General features: G+C 49.0%; 1 protein-coding gene across 2 annotated transcripts in view; it reads right to left on the bottom strand.

Annotated features, from left to right (window-relative positions):
* Nucleotides 1–13,031, bottom strand: part of MDGA2 (MAM domain containing glycosylphosphatidylinositol anchor 2) — a gene marked incomplete at both ends in the record, with an annotated part of 321,167 nt that overhangs the window by 88,162 nt on the left and 219,974 nt on the right. The gene's annotated exons all lie outside the window — the stretch shown is intronic.

Genomic DNA, 13,031 nt, shown 5'->3' with positions numbered 1-13,031 from the left:
TCAGGGTCTTATGCCAGGCCCTGGAGTGACCTCAGCATAAAGCAGGTCCCCAGACAGGAGCAACCAGGGGCACCTCCTGCAGCCAGCACAGCATGGGAGATGTAACCCGTCCTCCAAAACTGCAGGGTCCCCCCCTTCACCTGGCAAAATGATGCTGGTTTCCTCTCCCACTGCTCTACAGCAGCTGAATGCTGGAGTGGCACAGTGATGACTTGGTACCAGCCCAGAAAAGCAGCAGCCTCAGGGACAGGATGGCCTGAAGAAGTTCCCTGGCCTGAAGAAGTTCCCTGGCCTGAAAGGGGAATGGATGCTGCTCTCCCCCTACACGCTGTATCTGATTTCTTCCTGCCAGTGCTCACCTCTACCTAGAAGCTCTAAGAAACAAAGCATTTATCAGTTTATCACTTATCACTATAACCAAGCTGAGTGGCAGATTGACAGAGGCTGCACCTTTTGTAGAGTTAAACTCATTCTCTCCCCCCTCTTTTGCTTGATCTGGATGATACAGAACGGCTCAGGATGGCTCAAGTGTGCAGGAAGCAGCCTGCCAGGGAGCAGAGACACCTTCCTCAAGGAGAAGTGCTCTCCTTCCAGGCTGCCTGGAAGAACAAACTTCTTTTAAATCAACTTTTAGGCTTGCTGAGTTCTTACAGCAAGCGTTGCAAACGATGCTAACCTATGAATTCCTACCAAAGCACGTGGATAAACGCTCTGGGAAATCAGATCACTGCTCCAGGACAATCAACTGCTCCAATCAGTAAGTGCATCAAATAGGTAATGGTGATGAGAAGGATGAGGTCAGCCATGAGCACTCAATGCATTGGCCAGTAGCAGCAAGCAGGGTAAAAATATTAAATTCATACAATTTTAATTAAAAAATAAAAAGTTGCTAGAGAAAGAATTGAGATCCTCACTGATGGGAGGAGTGAAGCATGAGCCTGGCTTTATTAGCCAGGGGAGGACACAGATGGCATAGCGTGGGCTCCACACCACATCCTGAGTGCAGCTACAGCTGGAAAGCATCTTTCCTAAATAAAATACAAACTGGAGGTGCACCCAAAGGAAGCTGCACTGCTTGTTTCCCTCCTCAGGAACTGTCTTACACTTTTAATTTTTCTATACATCACTCACTCCCCAGCTTGTACTTCTGCTACATCCTGAACCTCCATTTCCTAACACCAGCTCCTCAGTCCCACACCAGCTACAGTGGCACAAACTCAGCGACCCCCTGCCCAGACTCCTTTCCCCCAGGGTTAGATTTGGATGCATGGAAGAGTTTGATTATCTCCATCCTCCTGGAAAGTCCCTGCTAATTAATTTTTTACCAGCCTGGCATTTACTGAAAGAGGAAGAAATCCTGACCTGGAGATTCCCCTGCAATTTCTTAACGTAATTGCATTTTCTTAAGGACAAAGAAAACTTTGTGATGGCACTTAGCTGGCTTGGGCAGAGGCTGCGTTAAAGGCTGCTGGAGCTGGGAGATAGCACCTAATTAATGGGCCTGCCCAGAAGACAACAGCTCCCTTTCCAGAAAAAAAACACTGTGCTCTGAGGTTGGCATCTGCTCTGTGCCAGAACGTGATGGGAAACGGTGGCTTTTCAGAGCTTTAAGGATTGCAAAGCTCACAAACAAATTAAACAGCCTTGACCACCTGCAACCTATGGGAATGTTTCCATATCTCCATGTTGATTCAGGGTTGGAAGGGACCCCCAGAGCCCATGGGGTCCAACCCCCTGCCAAAGCAGGGTCCCTAGGACAGGGCACACAGGGCGGTGTCCAGATGGGGCTGGAATCTCTCCAGAGAAGGAGACTCCACACCCCCTGGGCAGCCTGTCCCAGGGCTCCCTCACCCTCACCAGGAAAAAGTTCTGCATATATCCAGGCATGTCTTTCTGAAAACTTGGCTTTAGAAGATTCCAGCCACCCCATACCCTGTGATTCGGGTGTGACTCGCTCTGCTGCATTTCAAGGGCTCTTAGGACACCTTTAAGTGTACATCAAAGACCACAAAAGCCCAGGTTCTGCCACACTGCTGGATCCAGACACTGAAGCAGAAGCAGTTGTTCTGGTATGTATAAATTCTTATTAATTACATCATTTGGAGAAGGTGCCTGCTAATGAAGATTTTTGGGTGAGCTTCAGCCCTCTCTCTAAACCAAATCAAACGCAATGACTGGAGTCCTGTGTCCAGAGCTGGGGCCCCAGGACAAGAAAGATGTGGGACTGTTGGAGAGGGGTCAGAGGAGCCACGGAGATGCTCAGAGGACTGGAGCAGCTCCCCTATGGAGAGAGGCTGAGGGAGCTGGGCTGGGTCAGCCTGGAGAAGAGAAGGCTGTGGGGGGAACTCATTGCAGCCTCCCAGTCCCTGAAGGGAGCAGAGGAACAGGAGGGGAATCAGCTTGTTAAAGGGTAGATAAGGGCAGGACAAGGGGGATGGAGTGAAGCTGGAGGAGTGAAGGGTGAGATGAGATATTAGGGGGAAGTTCTTTGCAGAGAGAGTGGTGAGGGGCTGGAAGAGGCTGCCCAGAGAGGGGTTGGGTGCCCCATCCCTGGGGGTGTTCAAGGCCAGGTTGGCTGGGGCCCTGGGCAACCTTGTGTAGCTCCAGGCCTGGAGGTTGATGGCCCTGCCTGTGGCAGGGGGGTTGGAGCTCTGTGATCCTTGGGGTCCCTTCTAACCCAGACCAGTCTGGGATTCTGTGACATTGCATTCAAGTGCCTTAACCACAACCCTGCAGTTTGGTGTGAGTCTTTCTGCAACAGAATTGAGGAATAAAACAGCCAACACAAACCCAAGCAAAGCCAAGCCAACCCAAAAATCAGTTTCTACAGCTTGTGTGACACTTTAATCCACTGCCAGTCTGTGCTCTGACAAGATAGCTTGCTGCAAACATCATATTAGATCATCTAATGAGCTGGGGGCTCTGACAGCTCCGCTTGTGATTTTGAACATACCATAATTCAATTGAGAAACAAAACCAACACATGCACCGAAGAAAAATGGAGCTGCTGCCCTCTCTGATGGAGTGTGAGGCTCCCTACAAATAAAGCAGAGCAAACACAGTTGCATATGCTGGGTAGTCCTAAAACCCGTGGTACTCACGGACGAGCATCTCCAGCAAGAGGAAGGTTAAGTCAGTCTTAACCAGTACAACAGGTCTGCCCAGCAAACAACCAGCTGCTGGATTTGGGGCATTTTTGCTGCCCCACGTGCATGTTTGGCAAAGCAAACAGTTAGGAAAGTGTGAATACAACAGTGAAGCCTCCCAGAGTGGCTTCCTTACCCTCACTCACCCGAGGTGCTGGGAACAGCAAGGGCAAAATGCTGACACTGAGCCCCAGACATGGAGACAGCAAATGACTCTGGAGACTGCCAAGGGACAAAGCAGCTCCCACAGAGGAAAGCAGGACACAAGGGCCATGGCAAAGGGCTTCCAGTGCTGGCATGTGAAGCTCAGCCCCAGCTGCCCCCAGCGCTCCGAGCCTCCTCCAGCCCCTCACCCACCATCCTGGGTCAGAGAGAACAAGGTGCAGAGAAAGAGAGAAGCCAAGCTGAGTAAATCATGTAAGCAAAAACTCCAGCATGTCAGTGACTGCTGCAGTCCTGACCCAGAGACAGAGACTGAGAAACAGACTTGGAACAACTCTTTTGCCTTAGTTTGCTCCTGGAAGGAGGCATCTGTTAGCAGCAACCAGCCTCACAACAGCTCTGCTTTCCCTCTGTGAGGGACAGGGACTCAGTCCCTTGTCTCCTTTGGCCACAGATCCCACTTCCTCCCCCCCACTTCTGCTCCTGTGCAAGTGCTGGGACAGATTTCCCAATGGGATTTTTTTCTTGGCATGATAGTGGGGTGAGCTCCTTAATTTGGTGCGTTCACTTTCTCCCTGTGATGAAAAGCACCATTCTCAAAATTAAGGTCAGCGTGTTTGCTGGGTGCTGTGTCTTTTGGACATCCCCTTCTCCAAGTTACCTCCAGCCTGGCCAGCAAACACAGCAGTGCAACATGGAAAGAAAGGAGATTCCATCTTCCCACCCAGCTCTCAGGGACACTGAGCTATGAAGGACCAGGAAAAAAAAAACCCAATTGGCCCCCATGTCAAAACACCACCACCATGAGAACCCAAATATTCCATGGTGTGGGTAGGAGTCACCCACCCTCCTATGCCAGCATCACCCCAAAACAGCCTTGTCCCCCACACCACGGTGCTCCACATCCTCTATGGAGACCCTGAAAGAGCCCCAGACCTCAACCATGGGGCAGCAACTTTTGCAGTCATAGGGGAAGAGTTATGAGTTCCTATAAAGACATAATCCCACATTACCCCACGTTTACATGTGGCTGAGGCCAACTGAGGATGCACTTTCCTGGCCAGCATAAAGCAGGGACTTGCTCTGAAGTGAAAGCACTGTGGGTACAGCTGCCATAACACCACAGCAGAGAACCTACTCCTGAGTTCATGGATATTTTCCTGGTGTGATGGCTGGGAATAGATTAATCCCTGTCCAGAAGGTTGCTAACAAGTCACTGCCTTTCCACTGAACCAGGCTCTGCTTGAGAAACTCGGTCCTGGATTTGTATTCAGAATGTACCCTCTGCTTCTAGGTGGGTTTTGGGCAGCCAGATTTGTCTTCTGTGTCCAGCAATTTTATGCAGAAGGGAATAAAGTCCAACATTTAATTGTTTTTCTCCTCCCACAGGCTTCAGTAAAATGTTATTTCTCCCCCCCTCAATGCTTTACACATAATTGGCTTTTTGTTTTCAGTAAATCTATATATTGCTATCCTCTTTCTTCCAGCTGTTCCCTTACTGCTCTAGTTCATCTACCCTCTCAACCAATTTTATCAAGCTCTGTTTTATCTCCAAAATTGAATTTTCAAGGTTACTGAAGAAATATGTTTTTCTCTATTTTCATTTCCTCTCTGAACTCCACCAGGACTTGTGTTGGACATACTCTGGAGCACCTCAGAGTCAGTGGTATCTCTGGGTTTACTCCACCTCATTGCTATGAAAAATATACTGGAACATCCTTCCCAAATGTCCCATTTCCATTGCTTTTCCCACCACACCACAATTCTCCCCTCTCTCTTCTGCTACAGATACATCAGCCAAACCACACATCCATTACATGGATCCTGGGGGGCATCAAGAGGAGTGTGGCCAGCAGGTCACAGGAGGGGATGCTCCCCCTCTGCTCTGCCCTGGTCAGGCCCCATCTGGAGTGTTGTGTCCAGTTCTGGGCTCCCTGGGATAAAACAGCCAGGGATCTCCTGGAGAGAGTCCAGAGGCTACGGAGATGCTGAAGGGCCTGGAGCATCTCCCCTGTGAGGAAAGGCTGAGTGAGCTGGGGCTGTTCAGCCTGGAGAGAAGAAGATTGAGGGGGGACCTTATTAATGTTTATAAATATCTGAAGTATAGGATGCAGGGGGAAATGGGCAGCCCCTTTTCAGTGTCTGTGGGGACAGGACAAGGGGCAATGGGCTCAAGTTGGAGCACAGGGAGTTCCCCCCCAATCTGGGGAAGAACTTCTTCCCAGTGAGGGTGAGGGAGCCCTGGGACAGGCTGCCCAGGGGGTGTGGAGTCTCCATCTCTGGAGAGATTCCAGCCCCGTCTGGACACCGCCCTGTGTGCCCTGTCCTAGGGACCCTGCTTGGGCAGGGGGTTGGACCCCATGGGCTCTGGAGGGCCCTTCCAACCCCTGTGATTCTGTGATATGCTGATGGTGAAAAGGCAAACCAGAATAGGAATGTTCACTCTAGGCAACCTTTATAAATGAATGAGAAGCATCTTCCCTGGCCATTTGTGGCATGCTGGACACGTGCACAGGACAAATCTGTACGTTTCCAGCCATATCTCACTAATCAAGTAATCACACTCCTTCACAGGAGCTCATACAGCTTTGTCTCTGAAAATTGGTAATTAGCAGCTTACTCCTCTTCGATGTATTATGCAGGATGATTGCTGTGACCCATCTTGAAACTTTGTGCTCCTTGGGATGTTGTTTAGTCTGGGACCAGTCCTTCATAAAGCCTCTTGAAAAGAGATTTTGATAGTTGTTGGTTTTTTTCTTCCCTTAGCAAAAGGAGGAAATTAGCAGTTTATGGCTACTCTTAAGGGCTGCCTTGATTTTCTTTTCAAATCAGGAAGGGTTCTGAGAAAAAAAAAGAATTATCCATGTCTGATACATAATCAGTGCCTGTCAGCCTGAAATTCAACAACTTGTATTCACTGATTGCTTCTAGGGAAAAATGCACCCAGTTCCAAGTACCTCAGCTAAATCTCTGTGCTGCTCTGTGCATGTTGTTATTGCACATAGATAGTGGTTACATCATATTTAATGCTTGATGGACCTGAGGCCATACCTACACACACTCCCCTGGGCACAGTCTAGGATAACAGAATCACTACGGGTAGAAAAGGTTTGGGGTTGGAACTAGAAGATCTTTGAGGTCCCTTCCAAACCAAAGCATTCTATGATTCTATAATCATGTAGTCTAACTGTTCCCCTACCACCTATATTACTTACTAACCCAAAGTTCCTCACCCAACCTTCCCTTGAGCACCCTGAGGGACGGTGACTCCACCACCTCCCTGGGCAGCCCCTTCCAATGCCCAACTGCTCTTTGGGAGGAGAAATGTCTCCTCATTTCTAACCTGAACCTCCCCTGGCACAACTTGCAGCCATTCCCTCTCCTCCTGTCGCTGGGAATCAGCCATTCCCTCTCCTCCTGTCGCTGGGTATCTGTGAGAAGAGGCTGAGCCCCAGCTCATCACAACCTCCTTCCAGGGAGTTAGAAAGAGCAAGGAGGTCTCCCCTGAGCCTCCTCTTCTCCAGACCGTGGATCCTATGAAACACATGTGAATAAGTCAAGATGTTACAGTCCAATATTCTGCAAGAAACTGGGGGCTTTCTGCAGAAATGATCAGAGGTATCAAAGATGCCTGTGGGTGTGCATCACATCTGCAAGGTACTAAATGCATTTACAGTGCTGGTCGCCTCTGGGAATCTGTTGCATTCCTAGTTCCAGTGGTGGAGAATCAAACACCGTGGGCTGACCTAATAGGTCTCAGTTCATTAGTAAGGTTTGTCTGTATTATTTAAGTTAAAGATGTTTGGATGTCCATTCTCATCTTATAATGGGTAAAGGTTACACTTGCCCAGGGGCTTTGAGGAAAGTATCCGAAGATACACGTTATCCGGATAATTATTGCCACCCTCTGATATTCACTGAGATCACAGAATCACAGAATTGCAGGGGTTGGAAGCGACCTTGAGAGATCATGAGGTCCAACCCCCTGCCAAAGCAGCTCCCCAGCTCATACTGCACTGATAGGCATCCAGACGGGGCTGGAATCTCTCCAGAGAAGGAGACTCCACACCCCCTGGGCAGCCTGTCCCAGGGCTCCCTCACCCTCACTGGCAAGAAGTTCTTCCACATGTTGGTGTGGAACTCCCTGTGCTCCAACTTGCAGCCATTGCCCCTTGTCCTGTCCCCACAGACACTGAAAAGGGGCTGGCTAATGCCCCCTGCATCCCATACTTCAGCTATTTATAAACATTGATTAGGTCCCCCCTCAGTCTTCTTCTCTCCAGGCTGAACAGCCCCAGCTCACTCAGCCTTTCCTCACAGGGGAGATGCTCCAGGCCCTTCATCATCTTCGTAGCCCTAGATAATGCAGTGGAGAGAGAGAGAACACACATTGACTAGCTGTGATGGTATGGATTGAAAGGAGATGCTTTCCCTTCCAGTTACAAATCCTGGAAGACAGTTGGAATCTGTGTATCACAGAATCACAGGGATTGGAAGGTACCTCCAGAGCCCATGGGGTCCAACCCCCTGCCAAAGCAGGGTCCCTAGGACAGGGCACACAGGGCGGTGTCCAGACGGGGCTGGAACCTCTCCAGAGAAGGAGACTCCACACCCCCTGGGCAGCCTGTCCCAGGGCTCCCTCACCCTCACTGGGTAAAAGTTCTTCCACACGTTGGTGTGGAATTTCCTATGCTCTAATCAGGCTCAAATCAGGCTGAGGCAGAGGTGACCAACAGGACAGAGAAGCCTTAAAAGTGAATTGACCTTGACATTGCATCAAACATCTTTTGAGAAGAACAGGGGAGTGTAACTCAGAGGCTCTGACTTGTGTTTGGAGAACAAAAAGCCAACCTAGGTCTGCATGAAGGACATGAGTAAGAGCACCAGTACCACATGAGAACTTGACTTGTGGTTACTCTCCTTTCCCTGCTGGCACTATGCCATCCTATCAATTGTTTTGCAGTTAATTAGGAAGGTGTTGTATTTCCACCCAGTCTCAAGAGCCACACCACAGAAACTATACTTGGTACAGAAGGGCCAAGCTCTTGTATTCCTCTGGTGCAATAAGATTTTGTAGAAGAGCTGATCCTCTTCAGACATCAAAGACAATTCAGACCTGTAGGCTGAACTGAGCTTAGGAGAATGTAGAGAGTACACATGTATTCACACCAGGGGGGCCTGGACAGGTGATAGCCTAAAACAAACACTGAAACCTCCAGAAAAAACTGGTGGGGAGCCAGGTAGGTACAAAAACACCACCCAATGACATACTCCTTGAAAATGGGGGTAGGTGGAGAGCTACAGCCCAGACACCTTCATTTCAGTTCCCAGAAACATTCTGCAACAAATAATTCAGTAATTATGAGCTTTTGGAAGATAACACCGAGATGAGTAACTGTCACTAGGGATTTGTCAACAGTAAATCATGTCAAAATAATGTGATTTCCTTCTTTGAGAGTGAAAGAGAGACAGGTGGTAGGGGGGAAATTGCTGTTCTGCATCTTTGCCTAGGCCAGCCAGCTGATGCTTTGCCATGATGCTGCCATAAGCCAAGCCAGGGGTCTGCCTCTCCCTCCAACAAAGTGAGATGTTTGGGTTTCTGGATTCTGAGTTACAAAACCCAGCTTGAGAAGGGTAATAAACCCCAACGTGCTCTTTTCATGCCACTGAAGAGTTGAAGGGAGGAGATATGGAGATATGCTTATGCTTTCCCTCTGTAGCTCTCCAAGTACAGCAGCGTGTGTTGAGGGTACCAAAGTCAATATATGGAAAACAGATCTAATGAAATCATTCAATCAATAAGAGGGTTCTTTACTGATGAGAGTGCTTGGCATTGTTTTACATTTTAAGCCCAAAGATACCATAATTACCCTTACAAAGCAAGTTTCAGGAGAAACTGCATCTGTTGGCCTTTCCAGTGCAAACCAGGACCTCCAAGATAACACATAACCATCCCCTGATGCAGAGGTCAGTCCCCCTGGTGTATTCTAACAAGGTGGAGGCATCGCTTGTGTCTCTGTCCCTCTGTGGGCAAAGCAGCCCTGCCACAAGCAGGAAAATCACAGGATCACCGAGGTTGGAAAAGTCCTCCAAGATGATCCAGTCCAACCATCTCCCTACCACCTCTATTTCTCACTAGCCTGTGCCCCAAAATCCCTCACCCAACCTTCCCTTGAGCACCCCGAGGGACGGTGACTCCACCACCTCCCTGGGCAGCCCCTTCCAATGCCCAACTGCTCTTTGGGAGGAGAAATGTCTCCTCATTTCTAACCTGAACCTCCCCTGGCCCAACCTGCACCCATTCCCTCTCCTCCTGTTGCTGGGTGTCTGTGAGAAGAGGCTGAGCCCCAGCTCATCACAACCTCCTTCCAGGTATTTACGAGGTTAGGCACAGTCCAGTACTTGTTATAAACAGAGTGAAAGGAGAAACTGTGCCAATAATAAACCAGAATGATAAAATCTGAATAAGCTGCTACACCTGGAGGGAAACAGTCAATTAAAACAGGGAAAAAATTGGTTTTATTGATAAGAATATATATTAATGGGCATTGTAACTACAAAGGAGCCTGGAAAAGTGAGAAGCATTTATCAATTGTGAATGCAATTGAATATATTTTCAAGGGCCTGGACTACCTAGAAATAACAATTCCTCTAAAAAGGAAAAAAAATAAATATATAAGCTCCGACTCCTCTTTTCTTTAGTCTCCAGAATTTTTATTTACCAACCCAATAATACGTGAAAGGTGTGAAATTTCCCTGCTATTACATGGAAAGCTTCTGAATCTAAGGAGGAGAGCATGAGAAATCCTGTTACTGGCAATTTTCTATCAGAAACTTTCCTGGAGAAAGCTGCTTGTGCAGCTTCAAACGCTGCCACCAGCCTGCAAAGACCTTCCAATCACAGGTGGCTGTGGTGCCTACAGCAAATTGAGGTCGTGCTTGATAACAACAGGCATGGTTTAAATCTCTCTGCACCCAGCAGAATGATGCTGCCCAGAATGGTGGTGGAGCTGGACAGGAAGGCAACACACAGAGAGCATGAGGGTAAAAATCCATCCCCTACCCAGCCACTGGCACAGGTGCACAACCTATGTGTCCCATGCTCTTTGAAACCCTTCATCCACTCATCACAGAATGATTAAGGTTGGAAAAGACCTCCAAGAACCACCAGTTCAACTGTCCCCCTACCACCTGTAGTACTCACTAACCCATGTCCTTAAGTCCCCCATCCAACCTTTCCTTGAACATCCTGAGGGATGGTAACTCCACCACCTCCCTGGGCAACCCCTTCCATCATCTACAGTGATTTAACTCTTATCATGATATCTTTGCTGGGAGGAGAAGGCAGGAGGATCTCACACAACGTGGCCTACAAAGCTTCTCCTCCCCTTGTGTTGTGCCCTGGTGAGGCCTCATCAGGAATACTGTGTGCAGGGCTGGGCTCCCTGGGTCAGGAAGGACAGGGAGCTACTGGAGAGGGGACAACAAAGGGCTGTGGAGATGCTGAGGGCACCAGAACATCTCTCTGATGCAGAGAGGCTGAGGGACTCAGGGCTGTTCAGCCCAGAGAAGAGAAGCCTGAGGGGAATCTTCTCAGTGCTGAGAAACCCCTAAGGGGTGGCTCAGGAGGACAGGTCAGTCTGTGTTCAGGGGTGCCCAGGGACAGGACAAGAGGTAATGGGAACAAACTGGACCAGAGGAAGTTCCACCTAAGCCTGAGGAAGAACTTCTTTGCTGGGAGGGTGGCAGAGCCCTGGGCCAGGCTGCCCAGAGAGGTTGAGGAGTCTCCATCCATCTCTGGAGACATTCAAACCCTGTGATCCTGGGCACTATCCTGTGCAGCCTGCTTGAGGAGATCTTCCTCTGCCAGGGGTGGGTCTGAGTCCAACCATCTCCAGAGGTCCCTTCCAACCCCCATCATCCCATGATTCTGTGACCCAAAGGAGGATGCTGACCAAAAACCCCATCACTTCCCTACAGCAGCAAAAATCCCCTCATCTTTCAGAGCATCTCAGTGCTGGTTGTAACGAGTCCAGCATCCTCTGGACTAGCTCCATTAGGAAAACCTGATTAGGTACCAGCCCAATTGAGGTCTAATTTCATTCCTGCTGCTGAGTGAAAGCAATGTGCCTGCTGACACCGATTTTTTTCTCCACAGGTAAAGTGATTTGCAAAACTCTGTATTAACAGCAGTGGACAACACGGCTGAATAATAACATTATACCCAAAATCTGCCACGAGGGAGTGCAGAGGAAGCAGCAACCTTCCCTTAAATCCATATATTGCCTTAAAATATTCCATTTTATGAGACTTTTGTAGTCACAAAGTCAAACATTTGAAAGTTAGGAAGGAAGGTAGTGATTTATAGATCAAGTAAGGAAGAGTGTAACCAAGTACATGGCGTGACACTGCAGCACTCAGACAGACTTAGTCACATGCCTATGTCAGCCCAAACAGCCTTAAACTCTAAATGCTTCACTCCACAATCATAGATTTAGCTGGAATGAGAATGCTTTTAATTATGGGAATAAGGCTCCTGAGTAACACCAGACAATGAAAAGGAAACATATGTACTTGGCATCTTAGGGCTACAGAGATGCTGAAGGGCCTGGAGCATCTCCCCTGTGAGGAAAGGCTGAGTGAGCTGGGGCTGTTCAGCCTGGAGAGAAGCAGCCTGAGAAGGGATCTGATCAATGGGGATCAATAGCTGAAGGGTGGGACACAGGGGGACATGGGCAGCCTCTGCTCAGTGTCTGTGGGGACAGGACAAGGGGCGATGGCCTCAAGTTTGAGCACAGGGAGTTCCCCACCAATGTGGGGAAGAACTTCTTCCCAGTGAGGGTGAGGGAGCCCTGGGACAGGCTGCCCAGGGGGTGTGGAGTCTCCTTCTCTGGAGAGCTTCCAGCTCCATCTGGACACCGCCCTGTGTGCCCTGTCCTAGGGACCCTGCTTTGGCAGGGGGTTGGACCCAATGGGCTCTGGGGGTCCCTTCCAACCCCTGTGATTCTGTGATTCACTTTGACCTGTGTAACATTCTATCTGCTTTTCTCCCCCAACTCCATTTTTTTCCTAACAACTGCAGCATTCTTTCTCACTCTGCTGTTTCCCCCCCATCTCACAGTAGTTTCTGGGGGTTCCATTCAACACCACAAGCCCCAGGAAAGGCTCTCACAATGTTCCACAGTCCTTTTCACTGTAACTCACTGCAGGCACCTGCCTTTTGATTCCTCTCTCTCACCAAGTCGTTAATTGTGTGGCTGGTCTCTTTTACTGTATCATGGCATAGTTTCTCCTAACTAGGACACATCCTGATGCACCATACAAAGCCAGGAGAAAACCTTTGCTCCTGACAATATCATATGTAAGAGATAAAGCTCCAGGGACAGTTTGCTGTCCATGCAAGCGTTCCCCTTCACTCTCAAACACCCATGAAAGTCTTTCCAAGAAGCAATCGGAGGGGTTTTTTGTTCTTTCCAGCTGTGCAAGCTGCCAAGCTACCAAATGTAGGTGTTACTAGTTTCTCCTCCCCTTATGTTATCTCCAACAGGGTCCTTCTGAAGAACAGCACCATCAGGAGGAACTACTAATGGTTTGCTAGTCAAGGCACTCACGTTTGCCTTGCCAAGGTGGGAGGAATGGTGCCCAATCAGGCAGGACCTAACTGTGCCTTATCCCCCCACAGTCCCTCTGCTCCCTGCTACAGAACGTGGAAGAAAGCTCTAA

This window comes from Gallinula chloropus (assembly GCF_964237585.1).
Source record: "Gallinula chloropus genome assembly, chromosome: 14".
Taxonomy (NCBI): Eukaryota; Metazoa; Chordata; class Aves; order Gruiformes; family Rallidae; genus Gallinula; species Gallinula chloropus.
Note: the sequence above shows the minus strand (reverse complement) of the source record. Positions and strands in the feature narration are given on the sequence as shown.